Below are 14,747 nucleotides of genomic sequence, written 5' to 3'. Positions count from 1 at the left end.
CAAATTTAAGAAAGGATGGAAAAATTTGACAAATAAAAAAATTACTCTCAACCCTATTGCCTCAAAACGTCTTGACAATGTCATTGCAGAGACAGATCTTTTCCCTATAAGATGAGCAGGAAGTGTCCTTGATTTTACAATTACAAGTAGTGGAATAGTCAAACATATGAAAAAGAAAATTGCAAAAGGGAAAAGAATCCTATCAACATTATACTGTTAGAAGGATCTCCCACAAAAACAGGAAATACACCAGGCCGATGCCTACTTTTAATGGTCCGGGAGTATCCCCCTAATTCTCCTACACACATCTCCAAAACACTTGCTCCCCAAAGATTGTTTAACAAAGCATTGTACTCTGCACACAAGGAACACTATCCATAATAAGATCTGAAAAGAGCTGTTACACACTTAAAGCAAAAATACACCCTTGAACATCATACTCCAAACCAGAACCAGCAAACTGGGAGGATCTGCAGGAACTCCAGTGCCCGATTTAAGAGCAGTTATACGAAATTGTTTGTGAAAAGGAACAAACCAAGTTCCCGAGCTCACTATAAAGAGCCTGAGGAGAAATATTTGATTCAGTAATTACATAAGAGGCAGTAAAACTATAAGGGAAAAAATATGAAAAAAGACAACCACAGAAAGCCCTTCATTTTGGCGACTAATTGGTGCCAAAATAACCTCGCCAAACCCAGTTTTGCTAAATCTGAGGGCTTAATGCTGCCAAAAGTGTCTATCTGTCACCGATCCTTGACAGCTCTGCATTACTGTAGTCTAAATTTCAAATCCACAAATGAGCTGTGGAACTGACAGTTACTTTTTTATGTTACAAATTGAATACTTTGTTCTAAACTTACTTAGAGCTAAGGATAAATTAAGAATATTATAAGTGGTGAAATCAGTCTACTACCTGCCTCGTAATTCGTTATGTAAAATAAGCAACGTAAAATTATTATGTCCTCACCCCACACTGCCACAGGCTTCAACAACAGTAGTTCAGTACAGGAAGGACATTGCCCAGTGAGTTGTTCTTCCTATGGTCAGCCTTAAGGTGTACAGTACACATGATCCGCTGAAGCGAAAATAAACACTGGCTCCCTAAAGTTCACTGTCTTTATTTTCCAGATAATTCCATTTAATGCTTTCCAACTTCTCTTCACTGTTCTCACAAGCACTGGAGCTATACACACTTTACTACTGCTATCACACTTAATGCTTGACAACATTTTACTCTTATTACTCTTAATGCTTCCTAACACTTCACTTATTACACAAGTACAGACAGTAATTACACTTAATGCCTGCCAGCAACTCTTCACAGACTTCACTAACAGCATTGCACTTCCCTTAAACTGTCCTGAAACCCGACTAAACTCAAAACAGTCTCTACATCATCCATATATAAGCTTGCATTATTCTCGAAATTTCTACATTTTCCACATTTCTGGTGTATTCTAGCGCAAGAGCACAGTTACCAACTCAGACACATCAAAACATGCTAGAGTTGTCTCACATTACATAACACTCTAAATCATTAACTATACGAACTTAAACTACGTAATTTAACAAGCAATCACAAAAATCAATGCATAACTTACGAAATAACTATGCTCACAAACAGCAGGCTAACTGGCAACTCTGACTCCTACCGGAACTAGCTGCCGAAAACTTTAGGAAACGTCGAGAAAAATCTCGGCTACCTAACTGGCAAATCTCGCTTCTTAACATTATGTTAATCTTGTTGTACACTGTGTGTTGCTGGAAAAATTTTTCCAGTGATCATATTATTCTAACACCAGTAATCTTTCATTCATTCATTCATTGCCAGACGCCATGTATCCCAAATGGGGTGGCCAAGAGCTTAGAGTTAATTGTTTTACAGGGAGGGGCACTAATCCTCCACCAACCCCACTTGACATGTAGGGATGCCAACAGCATCTGGTGTTCCCAGGTGGTCACCCATCCAAGTATAACCAGACCCAACGTTGCTTTACTTAGCTGATCGGATGGGAAACGGTGTACTCAACGTGGTATGGCCGCACGAATATTTACATTGTAGCCTATGTTTTCATGGCACAGTCTCACTCACCACCACTACCCCATCTCATCCCAACTAATTCTTTTTTCCACGTCTCTGATTATTTTACTCTTCTCCCAAACACACATTCAATCTTCCGTATAACTGTAACCTCCAGCGCACTCAAACCATTAATTCAACAACATCTGTGTTCTGAACCATAATATTCAGCCTCAGTCTCACCTACCAGTTTCCTCAACTCGCCCATTTCATAACCCCCACTGACTTTTCCATGCCGCGATGCAGGTCACGTGGTCGACAAGCGCATTCTTATTATTTCTTCCAAGACAAAGACTGTTCAAAAAAGGGTCTCGACCATATTAATTTGGAAATTACAGAAGTTACACTGAATGGCACTTGCTGTAAAGTTTCATTCTATTAACGAAAATATCACTGCAGGCATGTGGCACTTGCCTGCAGTATTGCAGCCCAGCAAGAAACATGAATCTACAGTAGCAGCTTATACGCAACTGGGTCTTTGGAGTGTGTGTGTGTGTATATATATATATATATATATATATATATATATATATATATATATATATATATATATATATATATATATATATATATATATATATATATATATATATATATATATATATATATATATATATATATATATATATATATACACTTGATAACCTAAATCATGGGGAAAGGAAAAATATGATATTTAAGGTGGCAAATCAGATGAAGAGGGATATTATAGGTGAGCAGTGTGTGAAGAATGATGAAGGCAGGGTAGTGGTGAACAGTGAGGATATTAAAGATGCATGGAGAGAGCATTATAACCGGTTGTTGAATGAGGAGTTTGGCTGGGACAGGGAAAGCTTGGAGCCAGCAGATCCAGTGTTTGGCCCTTGGCCTTTGATTCATGCTGCTACTGTGAGTGAGGCAATAGGCAGGATGAAGGTGGGGAAGGCAGCAGGTGTGTCTGGGTTGACTGCCGAAATGTTGAAGGCCTCAGAAGATATAGGGGTGAGGTTAGTCACTGACCTTATAAATATGATTATTTATGAGTGTGTTGTCCCAGATGACTGGCTGAAGAGTGTAATTGTAAATGTGTATAAAGGGAAGGGTGGTGCCCTGGAAAGAGGAAATTATAGAGGTATAAAGCTTATAAATCAGATAATGAAGGTAATGGAGAGAGTTTTAGAAGGTATGATTAAAGAAAGAGTGAATATTGATGAGATGCAGTTTAGGTTTATGCCAGGTAGGGGGACTACTGATGCCATATTCATTTTTCGACAGCTTCAGGAAAAATATATTGGTAGGAGAAGGGATCTGTGTTTTGTTTTTGTTGATTAGGAAAAGGCCTTTGACAGAGTCCCTAGAGAGGTGGTGAAGTGGGCAATGAGAAAGCTTGGCTTGGAGGAGTGGCTGGTTGGGGTGGTTATGGCTATGTATGTGGGTGTTCGCACCAAGGTAAGAGCGAATGGAGATATTTGAGTGATGAGTTTTCCGTGAATGTTGGTGTGCATCAGGGGTCAGTTTTGAGTTCCATGTTGTTTATCATGGTACTTGAAGCCCTCTCACGTAACTTTAGAAATGGACTCCCGTGGGAGATGTTGTATGCTGATGATTTGATGTTGATTGCAGAGAACGAAAGGGAGGCGGAGGAAAGGTTTAGGAAGTGGAGAGATGGTATGGGGCACAAGGGCTTAAGGGTAAATGCAGATAAAACAAAAGTGATGATATCTAGGGTTGGTGGCGGTACGGTCGAAGACGAGGGAGAGTGGCCATGTGCAGTTTGCCACAAGGGCGTGGGAAGCAATTCTATCTTGTGCGGTGTTTGTGATGAATGGGTAAACAAGAGTTGTAGTGGTATCAGAGGTAGACTGTGAGATAATGCTGATTTTATGCATACAGCGTGTCAGGGAGAGCAGGTGGAGATTGTCAGGCATGAAAGGATTGAACTTGCTGGTGAATCTCTTGACTGTGTGAAAGAATTTTGATATTTGGGAGACATGTTGTGTGCTGGAGGTGGGGCTGGAGCTAGTTCTGTGGCTAGGGTGAGAAGTGGTTGGAAGAAGTTCAGGGAGCTCTTGCCTCTTCTGACACTGAGAGGGCTCTTCCTAGGTGCTAAGGGGTCTTTGTATGCAGCATGTGTTAGGAGTGTAATGCTGTATGGTAGTGAGACCTGGGCAGTACAGGAGAAGGATATTCGCCGGCTCAGACGTATAGAAATGACAACGATTAGGTGGATGTGTAGTGTCCCTGCGTGCAAGGTCCAGGGGGGCTGGGTTTATGATGGAAGAGTTGAGAGGTAGGATGGGACTGGAGTGTATTGGTGTTGTGATGAGGAGAGGTAGATTGAGATGGTTTGGACATGTGGAGAGGATGGGGGATGATAACTGGGTGAGGAAAGTGAGAATGTTAATATTGAGAGTGGGGTTATGAGGGGTAGACCGAGAAAGACATGGGACGAGGTCATTAAGTGTGACCTCAGGGTTAAGGGACTGAACAGGGAGGCTGCAATGGATTGTGCAGCGTGGAAAGCCGCCATTAGGTGACCAAGGCCGACGCATGCAACCGCACTGGAGCCTTTAAAAACGAAAACGAAAACGATATAATTATATATATATAATCATCATCAGCCGTTGAGGTCCACTGCAGGACCGGCCTATCCCTACCAAAGCAGGGACGATACAGCCAATGTATCTCTACCCAGTGGCTTAGGCTGTCTAGTAGAGATTGTATGTAGTGAGAAGTGCTTGTGAGTGTGATTGTAGTGTTGTAGTGGCTTTGGATGTAAGTGTAGTCTGTGAATCAAGTGTAATCGGCCCGCCTTAAGCAGAGTGGGTGCAAGCATACTAGTAAGTGACACTGATTCAACCACAGCACCTCTTATGTCCGCCAAAGTAGTAAGTGGCTCGGTGAATGCTTCCCAAAGTTTTTACAACTCTGGCGGGAGGCGAACCCGCGTCCACCAGTGTGCAAGACACACACACTACCACTGTACCACAGAGACTATCTATCTATCTATCTATCTATCTATCTATATATATATATATATATATATATATATATATATATATATAATATATATGTGTGTGTGTGTGTGTGTGTGTGTGTGTGTATAAATATATAATATATATAATTTATCTATCTGCGTCTATCTATCTATCTATCTATATATATATATCAGTCAATCAGTCTATCTATATACATCAATCAATCATTCAATATATCTTTCTATCTATATACGTCCATCTCTGTCTATGTACGTATATATATATATATATATATATCTATATATATATATATATATCTATATATATATATATATATATATATATATATATATATATATATAGAGAGAGAGAGAGAGAGAGAGAGAGAGAGAGAGAGAGAGAGGGAGTAGGTCTGGAGGTCTATTCTATTTTGTCAATAACGCACTCATTCCCAATCTTCTTGCGTGTGTGTGTGTGTGTGTGTGTGAGTGTGTGTGTTTTTTTTCTGAGAAAGCAGGCCACTTAGGCGTATGAGGGTTTCACATAATCAATTCATGCATATTAAGGGCAAACGTGACGGAATGTGCATATCAGTGTTTATCAGTCTCATGAAGTTTTTATTGCCAAGAGAGTAAGGATCAGATAACACCTGCTCTGGATATGGCTTCTTCAAGGTGAATTAAATTACAGGTACTGGGTTGCCAGTCAGCCCAGAGTTTAGTCAGAAAGGGCGTCTCCCAGAGGAGGCACCTTGCTGCGCTAACCTGTGACAGCTATTAAAATATGTTCAGCATACTACGACGGATTTTCTCTATACCACCGCAAGCCTAAGAAGCAACACTACAAGGAGTTACGAGGATTAGTTGCAAGGTGAGGTGAGAGGGGTACTGACGATACACGAGTAGAAGACAAGGTTTGCGGTGAAGGACATACGTTGGAGGGGAAAGGTTTGTGATGCAAAGCAGGGTTCCTATGTCATCTAGGCATGCACTAAGTAATTATCTGGTGTAATTCCACGTTTCATCGTGCAGTACTATAGTAAATGTGGGCCATTATTTAGATGGTGATAACCTGGAATGACTTCGAAAAAGTTGTTGCTGATATGGCAGAGTGGCAAATAGAATACAGGAATAGAACCAAACGTTTCGCATACCATTCTTCCTGCGCTCATGATTGAATACTGAATTACCATAATATGAACGAACATTTTGCATCCAAGTTAATTTCCAAATATTCTGGGAAAGTGATCAAATATTTATGACATTAATATCTCATTACGGTCACTTAATGATGTTGTTTTGGAAAGGAGTATATAAGAGTAAGAAAGCGTATAGGACCTATTTAAAGGTGGTGAACGAAGGTAGGAAGGCAGGGGCAAATCTGCCATCCCTGTTTTTCCCCTTTATTTCTTCTCTTACTGCTCCATTCACTATCTATCTATCTATCTATAGCCCGACGCCCTAATCCCGCAAAGGGTGGCCACAGACAAAACGCCTCCAAGTCGCTCTGTCACCCACCATTTGACTACCCTCCCCCCAACTAACCCCCCCTCCCTCATATACCTCTCAACTCCATCCCTCCACCTCATCCTCGGTCTACCCCTCCCTCTCCCTCCCTCCACCTCACTTACATACACCCTCTTAGTCAGTCTTTCATTCTCCATTCTCTCCACATGTCCAAACCACCTCAGTATATTTCTCCTAATCTTCTCAACCACATCCACATCCACCCCACAACGTTCCTTCACTTCTTCATTCGTCAACCTGTCCCTCCACGTCACTCCACATGCTCCTCTCAAGTAACTTATTTCCACTGCTCTCACTCTTGACTTGTTCCCCTCTTGCAAGGTCCACGCCTCGCTTCCATCCGTCAAGGTAGGGTTCACAATACTATGATGCAGTGACTTCTTAACTTCCATACTCACCTCCTTATTTCTCATCACTGCTTTCAGTGTACCAACAACCTTCCTTCCCTGCTGTACCCTTTCACGCACTTCATCCCCCAAAGTTCCATCCTTACTCATCACACTACCCAAGTACTTGAATGAACTCACATTCTCCATATCCTCACCATCCAACCTCGCTGCACACTCTGTGACTTCATTCCTCTCAAACACCATAACTTTACTTTTGTTTACATTAACTTTCAGCTTCCTCCTCCTACACACTGTCCCAAATTCATTCACCAAACCTTGCAACTTCCATTCATCTTAACTCAACAATACTGTATCATCAGCAAACAGCAACATTGGAAGCTTCCAAATCTTACCCTCATTCATTACAGCCACCCCCACATCCACTGCCCTACCTTGCACCTCCTTTACAACCCCATCCATGTATATATTAAACAGCCATGGAGACATCACACAACCCTGTTTCAGTCCCACATTGAGATCAAAATCAGCTCACTATCCACTCGCACCGTAGCCCTAGCTCCCTCGTGCATACTCTTCACAGCACTCAACAATTTCCCTTCCACTCCAAATATTCTTAATACCTTCCACATACCTTGCCTATCTATTTTGTCATAAGCTTTCTCCAAGTCCATGAAGGCAGCATACACTTTCCTTCCCTTCTCTAGATACTTCTCCACTAAACATCTTAGAACAAATATCTGATCTACACACCCTTTTCCCTTCCTAAATCCCCCTTGTTCTTCTCCAACTAGCTCCTCTGTCATATGCCTAACCCTTTCAATGAGTATTCTACCATATATTTTACCAGTCACACTAAGAAGGCAAATACCCCTATGGTTACCACATACTTCTCTCTCTCCTTTTCCTTTGTATAAAGGAACAATTATACCTGATTTCCAGTCCTCTGGAACCCTTCCCTCTTCCCAAGCCAATCTACACAACTTCCATATCCACTCCACAACAATCTCACCCCCATACCTAAGCATTTCATCACACACTCCATCAATTCCTGGGGCCTTTCCCAACTTAATCTTCTTCATCGCTTCCACTACTTCCGCCCTACTGATCTCTTCCTCCCTCCTCTCATCTCTTCTTCTCCCAGCCATTCCCCAACCACTTATACTCACACTGCTCTCACTCTCTACATTCAACAGATCCTCAAAGTGCTCCTTCCATCTCAGTTTCTCTCTCTTCTCCACCAGCAGTCTATTATTCCTAGCTTTCACTCCCCTACTATTTCCCCTTTCACATTGCCTTACTTCCTTTACCTCCTTCCAAAACAATTTCTTACTCTCCCTCCATTTCACACTCAGATTCCTCCCAAACTCTTCATCCACTTTTTTCTTACTCTCTTTCACCAGTCTCTTAACCTCCCTTCTCCTGCTCACATATACCTCTCTCTTCTCTCTCATCTTCTCCCTTACCTCTACTCGCTAACCATTCTCTATATGCCTTCTTCTTCTGTTTCACAGCTCGTTTCGCCTCATCATTCCACCATGCTGTCCTTTGCACACCCTTGCATCTCCTCCTCACTCCACAAACTGCCTCACATGTTGTGCCTATCTCTTCTGTGAATATCTTACATATGTCTTCCATCCCTTCCATCTGCTCTAGCTCATACCTTCCTAATCTTTCTTCCACTCTGCTCTTATATTCTGTCATTTTCTCACTATCTTCCAATTTCTCCACTCTTCTCACAGGAGCTGTTTCCTCCTGTCTTCCCCTTCATCTCTTTAACCACTTTCTTGTGCAGCTTTACCTTGGCCATCACTAAGTGATGGTCCGAGACTCCATTCCCCCACCCTCTTCACACTCTTGCATCCAACACTTGTCTTCTCATTCGTTCATCCATACACACGTAGTCTATCATTGCCTTTCGTTCAACAAGTTCACCATCCATCCTCCTCATTACTCTCCATGTATACCGGTGGATCATCTTATGACGAAAGTAGATGTTGGCTATTGCCAACCCCTTCCACCAAAGCACTACCATTCCCATCTACTTCAGCTGGCATACCCCACTGACCAACCACTCCATCCACTCGTACATTCCCAACTTTGCCATTCATGTCTCCTATCAACTGCACTCTCTCGCTCCTCTCAAACTTGTCCATACATGCTTCTACTCTCGCCCAAAACTCATCTTTCACTCTTGCCACACGATCCTCTGTCTGGGCATACACACATACAATCGCCCATGCTTGTATACCTACTTTCATCCTCACCCATACAATCCTTGCACCCACTGTTCCATACTCTCTTATATTCTCCTTCCACTTCTTGCTTATCATCAGACATACTCCCTCTCTTGCCCTCTCATTCTCATTGACTCCCGCACCTATACCTAAACCATATTCCCATTCTGTCACCCTTTCACCTTCCCATTTAGTTTCAGTCAATCCACATACATCCATTTTTGCATCCTCAAGCACCTGAACAATCTCTCTCTCTTTCACTTCATCATTCAGTCTTCTCACATTCCATGTTCCCACCCTAAGAATGTCCTTTGTCCGTTCCTTAGTCGTCAACGTCTGGTCCGTCCGGGTCCGAGGCGCTTTATTCTCCTTTTTAGTTAGTTAATTTTACGGGGTGGGGCACTAACCCACCACCATCCCTTTTAGTCGCCTCGTACGACAAGCAGGGATACTGGGGGAGCATTCTTGAAACCCCCCTACCCCCAGGGATATGTCGGACTTTACCGAATTATCTTGTGATACTGTGTGATACAAATAAACAAATGAATACGTGCGCATGATTTTATGTGTTTGGCAACGATCTGCGTGGCCATTTGTTAATGACAGCGAGAAAGGGGGAAGTGTTGAGCATGTAGATCTCCACAGACTTATGAATTTCTCATAACATGTCATCTCGTTTTGTCTGAAAGCTATCCATGTGCTTGGCGTGAGGGTGTAGTAATAGTGTCTTCTCTGCAACATTACCCTCTCTCTCTCTCTCTCTCTCTCTCTCTCTCTCTCTCTCTCTCTCTCTCTCTCTCTCTCCAAGGGAAAGGAGAACTTGCTGAACCATCCTCAGACACACCACATTGCGTAGAGTGCGTAGGTATTCCCAAGTTATATTAGCGATCTCTTATCCGTCACCCATAATCCCATCTATTCATATGCAGATGACTCAACATTTCACAATTCATTCACATTTGAAAACCCATTCACAAAGTACGATATCTCTAACTCACCACTCAGTACAGCAATCTCCATAAATCAAGACATCTAAGATCACTGAATGGGGACAAAATACCATTGTCTTAATGCTGAATATATACAATTTACTAATAAATGGATATTGCCTGATTCTTATATTACCTTCAATGCTACTAATATTCATATCTATAAAAGTATTGAAATTCTTGCGGTGTTTCACTTAATGCCCTCAGCTGGACCTCTTATGTTAGACTACTTGCTAAAACCGCTTCAGAGAAACTTGAATTAGCGTGCACAGTCCGTAATTTCTGCACTGACGAGCAGCTAGCTATAGTTTCTGAGTCATGTGCACTCTCAGCTAGAATATTGCTCACTCTTGTGGAATGGATGTGGAGAGGTTGCACTAAAACTAAACAATATTCAGAACAAACCTTTTGGAATTAATACCAAACCTACTATTACAAATGAACTACCTCCTGTTATGCAGTGTATTCTGAGCTCCGACTTCTCGAGCTCAGGTACGGTGCGACCTTGGATACTTTGTTCTCGACCGGGTCAGTCACAGGCAAGGAAGGAAAGTCCAAACACAACTGGTCAGAGGCACACTTATATATTAACAATAGACGACTACACACACAATCCGTGATCAAAACTATGTGACATAAAATAACAAGGCAATCTCAGAATGCTAGCTCATACAATAAATATTTCCACCTAGCTCAGCAAGTTTGACCAACACACAGTAATTTACCTTTCCTTACATAGGGTAATTCCCACACAGTGATAAACATAAGGTCCACACAATACACCAGATGCACTCTGTCTCAGGTATATGACAAATATTATCATGTGTATCTCAGTATACCCAAATGCGTGACACAGACGGCAGTATATACTCAGGTCCTTATATACTGTACAATATATACTCACATAACATAAACGGCCTCCTATGCTAGTGACACAGACGATACCCTAGCTATCCTTATGCTACTTGTGTGTGACATAGGACGGGAGAATATAGTACTTAAGATTTATTCGCACGACAGGGGCTAGGAGGGGGGAACAGAGAGAGAACTGTGTGGTGACACAGACTTCCTTACGGGGCTGACTGCTGGGAGTATACCTTATATGCCACCTTCGATTTACCTTGACATGGACAAGGGGGGAGAGGCATGATACTGGTGCTGTCTGTTGGGTATAACACTGGGGAAAGATAGTCACACTTGGGGGCAACCCCTGGCCTGGTACCACACACTCTGCACGTAAGTTTCTCTGTGGGGAGTTCACTGTTCCACACGGGGAAGGTAACACTGGGGGAGGAACACTGGGAGCACTGGGGAAGGAGGGAGGGTGCTGGTGCACTGGGGTAGGCGCTCACAGACACTAGGGGACAAATAACCTCAGAGTCTTTTACTCACTGAGCAGGCGGAGAGGGGTGCTTGAGTTACGGGTGGCAGGAGGCCCTTACGCCGGGAACTGTAGGTGGCATCCAGGCGTCGGGGGTGGGCCGTCCAGAGTGTAGTCCAGGGGTAGGTCACCTGTGGGGATTACGAGTCCTGTAGGAGTTCGTGGGTGATATGGTGGGTGGCCCTCTTTCTATAGAGGCCCTGGGTGATGCAGGGCTCTCTGGGCTAGGGCCGAAGCAGGCCAGGAGGCGCGCCACACGACGCTGGCCCTTAGTTGTAGTCGGGGTCCTGGAGGCAGACCTGCGGAGGCCCGGGCCGAGGGTCAGCTGACGAGAGGGCAGTGCCCTGGCTGGGCCGTGGTCTTGTCCAGCAGGGGCAGCTGGCAGAAGAGGACTGCGCCGCCTGCACTGGGGGAGGTCTGGCAGCTGCAGCAGGCATCGGGGGTAGTCCGCTGACTCCGGGGGCTACGGCTTCGCCTGCGGGAGGAGGCCGTCAGGAATGGACTGCAGTGTCTCGCTTTGGTGGAGTCCGACAGTGCCTGGGGGCGGGGAAGACGGGGCTGCAGCAACAGGACCCCTGGCCTCAGGGACGTCTCGCCTGGTCTGGTCTCTGGCGGGGTACCTATGGAGGAGCAGATCCCACCCTCTTAGGGAGAGAGGCAGGGAGAGGGGCACCTCGCTCTGCCACAGGAGGGTTGGCTGAGCAAGAGGCACTACCCTCAGTAGGAGCTTCGGGAGTCATGGCGGGGGAGCAGCCAGAGGCCTGTTCCCCGGCTTGAGGGGCCTGGCAAACCCTGCCGAAACTCTGGTCCGGGGCACGAGCGGGAGACCCAGGGGACACTCCTTCAGCCAGGCAGCCCCGTTGGGCACTGCCTGAGCTCCCATGCGGGACGGGGGTGGAGGAGTGGTTTGTGGGGACTCCTCCAGGTGCCGTAGAGCCTGGAGACGGAAGAAGAGGCCTGGTGGGCACTCCTGGCAACAGCTGCAGCTCTGGTGAAGTCTGCTCTTCCGCCATCGAGACTGGGGTGCCTGTCCCGGGGACGTCAGGAGGGGAAGGCCCGGTGGGCACTCCTGGGCAAAGCCGCAGCTCCGGTGGAGTCTGTCCTCCATCCGTCGGGGTTGGGACAGCCTTGGGGGAAGGCCGGAGGCCTGTCCCGAGTGGTATCTCCAGTGAAGTCTACCCCTGGGCCCACCTCCTTCCTGGGGAGTACCGGCGAAGGTCAACCATAGGACGTGCCGACTTGCCAGCTCTCGAAGGTGGGTGGCAGAGGATGGAGAACCGGTGGTCACTTCACCCACAGTTGACCTGGTGGGCACTCCTGTGCCGCTGCTCCCCTGGGGTGTAGCAAGTCTCAAGGCTCCTCCTGAGTCCTCTCCTTTCATGGAGGCCTCCCACTCATCTTGTGGGGTGGGTGTCACCCCCCTGTACTCTCCTCCTGGGGTAGTGGTGTCGGGCTCACTCCGCCGCACAGGTATTTCGCCTCCCCTACAAGGAAGAAGGAATATTGCCTCCCTTTCATTATTTTACAGATATTTTTATGGCAAATGCTCAGATGAAGTTGCATCCATTGTGCCATTTCTCCATGCCTTCCTCCGTGTTACACGGGCATCTAGTAGCACTTATGACTGGACTGTCACACTGTCACATTGCAAAACTTCTGCATCTCTGGATTCTTTTATTCCCCGAACTCCATCTCTTTGGAACTCGCTTCTCCAGGGTAGTTTTCCCCCAAACTTCAACCTACGGCTGTTCAACTCCAGCTGTTACAAATTTTTTATGAATGGAGGCACATGTAATCTGGTGTATGGACTTTTTTTTTTTTTCAGTTGTCTTTCTTTGTTCTGTTACTTAGAAAAAAGGGGATATGTCTGTTGGTTAGCAGGAGGGTGAGTGTATGTGGGAAACGGCCCATTGAGGAATAGGTCCTAGGGTAAATGTCCCTGATAGAAATAAGTTCATGTCGGAAACATGTCCCTGAGAAATACGGACAAAAGTGGAAACGTGTTTTATGTGAGTAAAATGTAGGTTCTTGGTGGAAATAGATCCATGGGAGAAATTAAGTTCATGCGACAATTTGACTTTTCCCAGTTGGAAAAAATAGGTGCACGAAGGAAAATAGGTCCATGAGGAAATAAACAGAAAGGAAGGGAAGGGGAATATGTCAACTCAGCAAAAATTTTACTGTAGTGGACAATAGATCAGTGATGGTCACTTTGTCCATGACGGAAATAAAATCTACAGGGGAGAATATGTCCATGTGAAAATAGGTTCATTATGAAAATATTGTAGGTCCATGGGAAAATAGAGTTTGGGAGAAAATGGGTAGGGAAAAATAAAACCCACGATAAGAAAAGTCTCTGTAGGAAAATAGGTCCATTATAAAAAATAGGTACTTAAGGGACAACTTGTCCACAACGGAAACAGACCCATGGCGAAATAGGGTCGACGAGGTAAAATTGGTCAGTGCGGGAAGAGGGCCCTAGGAGAACATTGATGGGTAGGTTGTTGACACCTGGTGTAGCTTGAGAAGGGATTGTGTGCGTCTTGTTATATTCTTCCCATCACCAGACGAGTATATTGAGCTTAAGGAAAACCTCTTGTAGTGAAAAAAAAACAAGAGAAAAAAAAAAACAAGACGTCTTTTTATTATTATTACTATCACCGAGGCCGGACTTTTTTTTTTTCAGCTTGGGGTAGGGTTCTTTCAGGGAAATAACATAATGAATACTCTGAATTTTTTTTTGTTCATTCTTCTTCTTTAATATTAAGTTTGTGTTTGTGCCAGTGCTCGTCTTTGTTTATAATTTTGTGTAATATTAAGTTTGTGTTTGTTATGGTGTTCGTCTTTGTTTATAATTTTGTGTGTGCCTATGTTTGGTTTATTTTTATCTGGATCTGTAGTGACTTTTTCGGTATCGTACTCGTCTCCCGATACGTGTGCTTCAAGTCTAGGGTTCAAACCCACGCCGTGGTGGGTACTGAAAGTGAGTGCTGTAGAATTCCCTTTTGTATGCTGACATGTCTTCACACTTTGTTGGTTCGAGCCCTGGTATGAACAGACTCTTACACACACACCTGGCACTGAGCAGGGAAGACAAACCTGGCCAAGTGGCCATACCTAAATTAGTATCTTTATATGAGTCAAGCTCTGTACCAGGTTAAACTAATTGATATCCTAATATAAAAGAGGAAGGTTTTAAGTAAGACTGCTGTTCAAATATCAAAATAAAC

General features: G+C 44.3%; 1 pseudogene; it reads right to left on the bottom strand.

Moving 5' to 3' along the window:
• Positions 1-1,929: 1,929 nt before the first annotated feature.
• Positions 1,930-2,047, bottom strand: LOC145398898 (5S ribosomal RNA; annotated as a pseudogene).
• Between the last annotated feature and the right edge of the window lie 12,700 nt (positions 2,048-14,747).

This window comes from Coenobita brevimanus, chromosome 46 (genome assembly GCF_032717465.1).
Source record: "Coenobita brevimanus isolate Jiangsu-jjx chromosome 46, ASM3271746v2, whole genome shotgun sequence".
Lineage (NCBI taxonomy): Eukaryota > Metazoa > Arthropoda > Malacostraca > Decapoda > Coenobitidae > Coenobita > Coenobita brevimanus.
The sequence above is the reverse complement of the archived record's forward strand: the minus strand, read 5'-3'. Positions and strand labels throughout refer to the sequence as shown.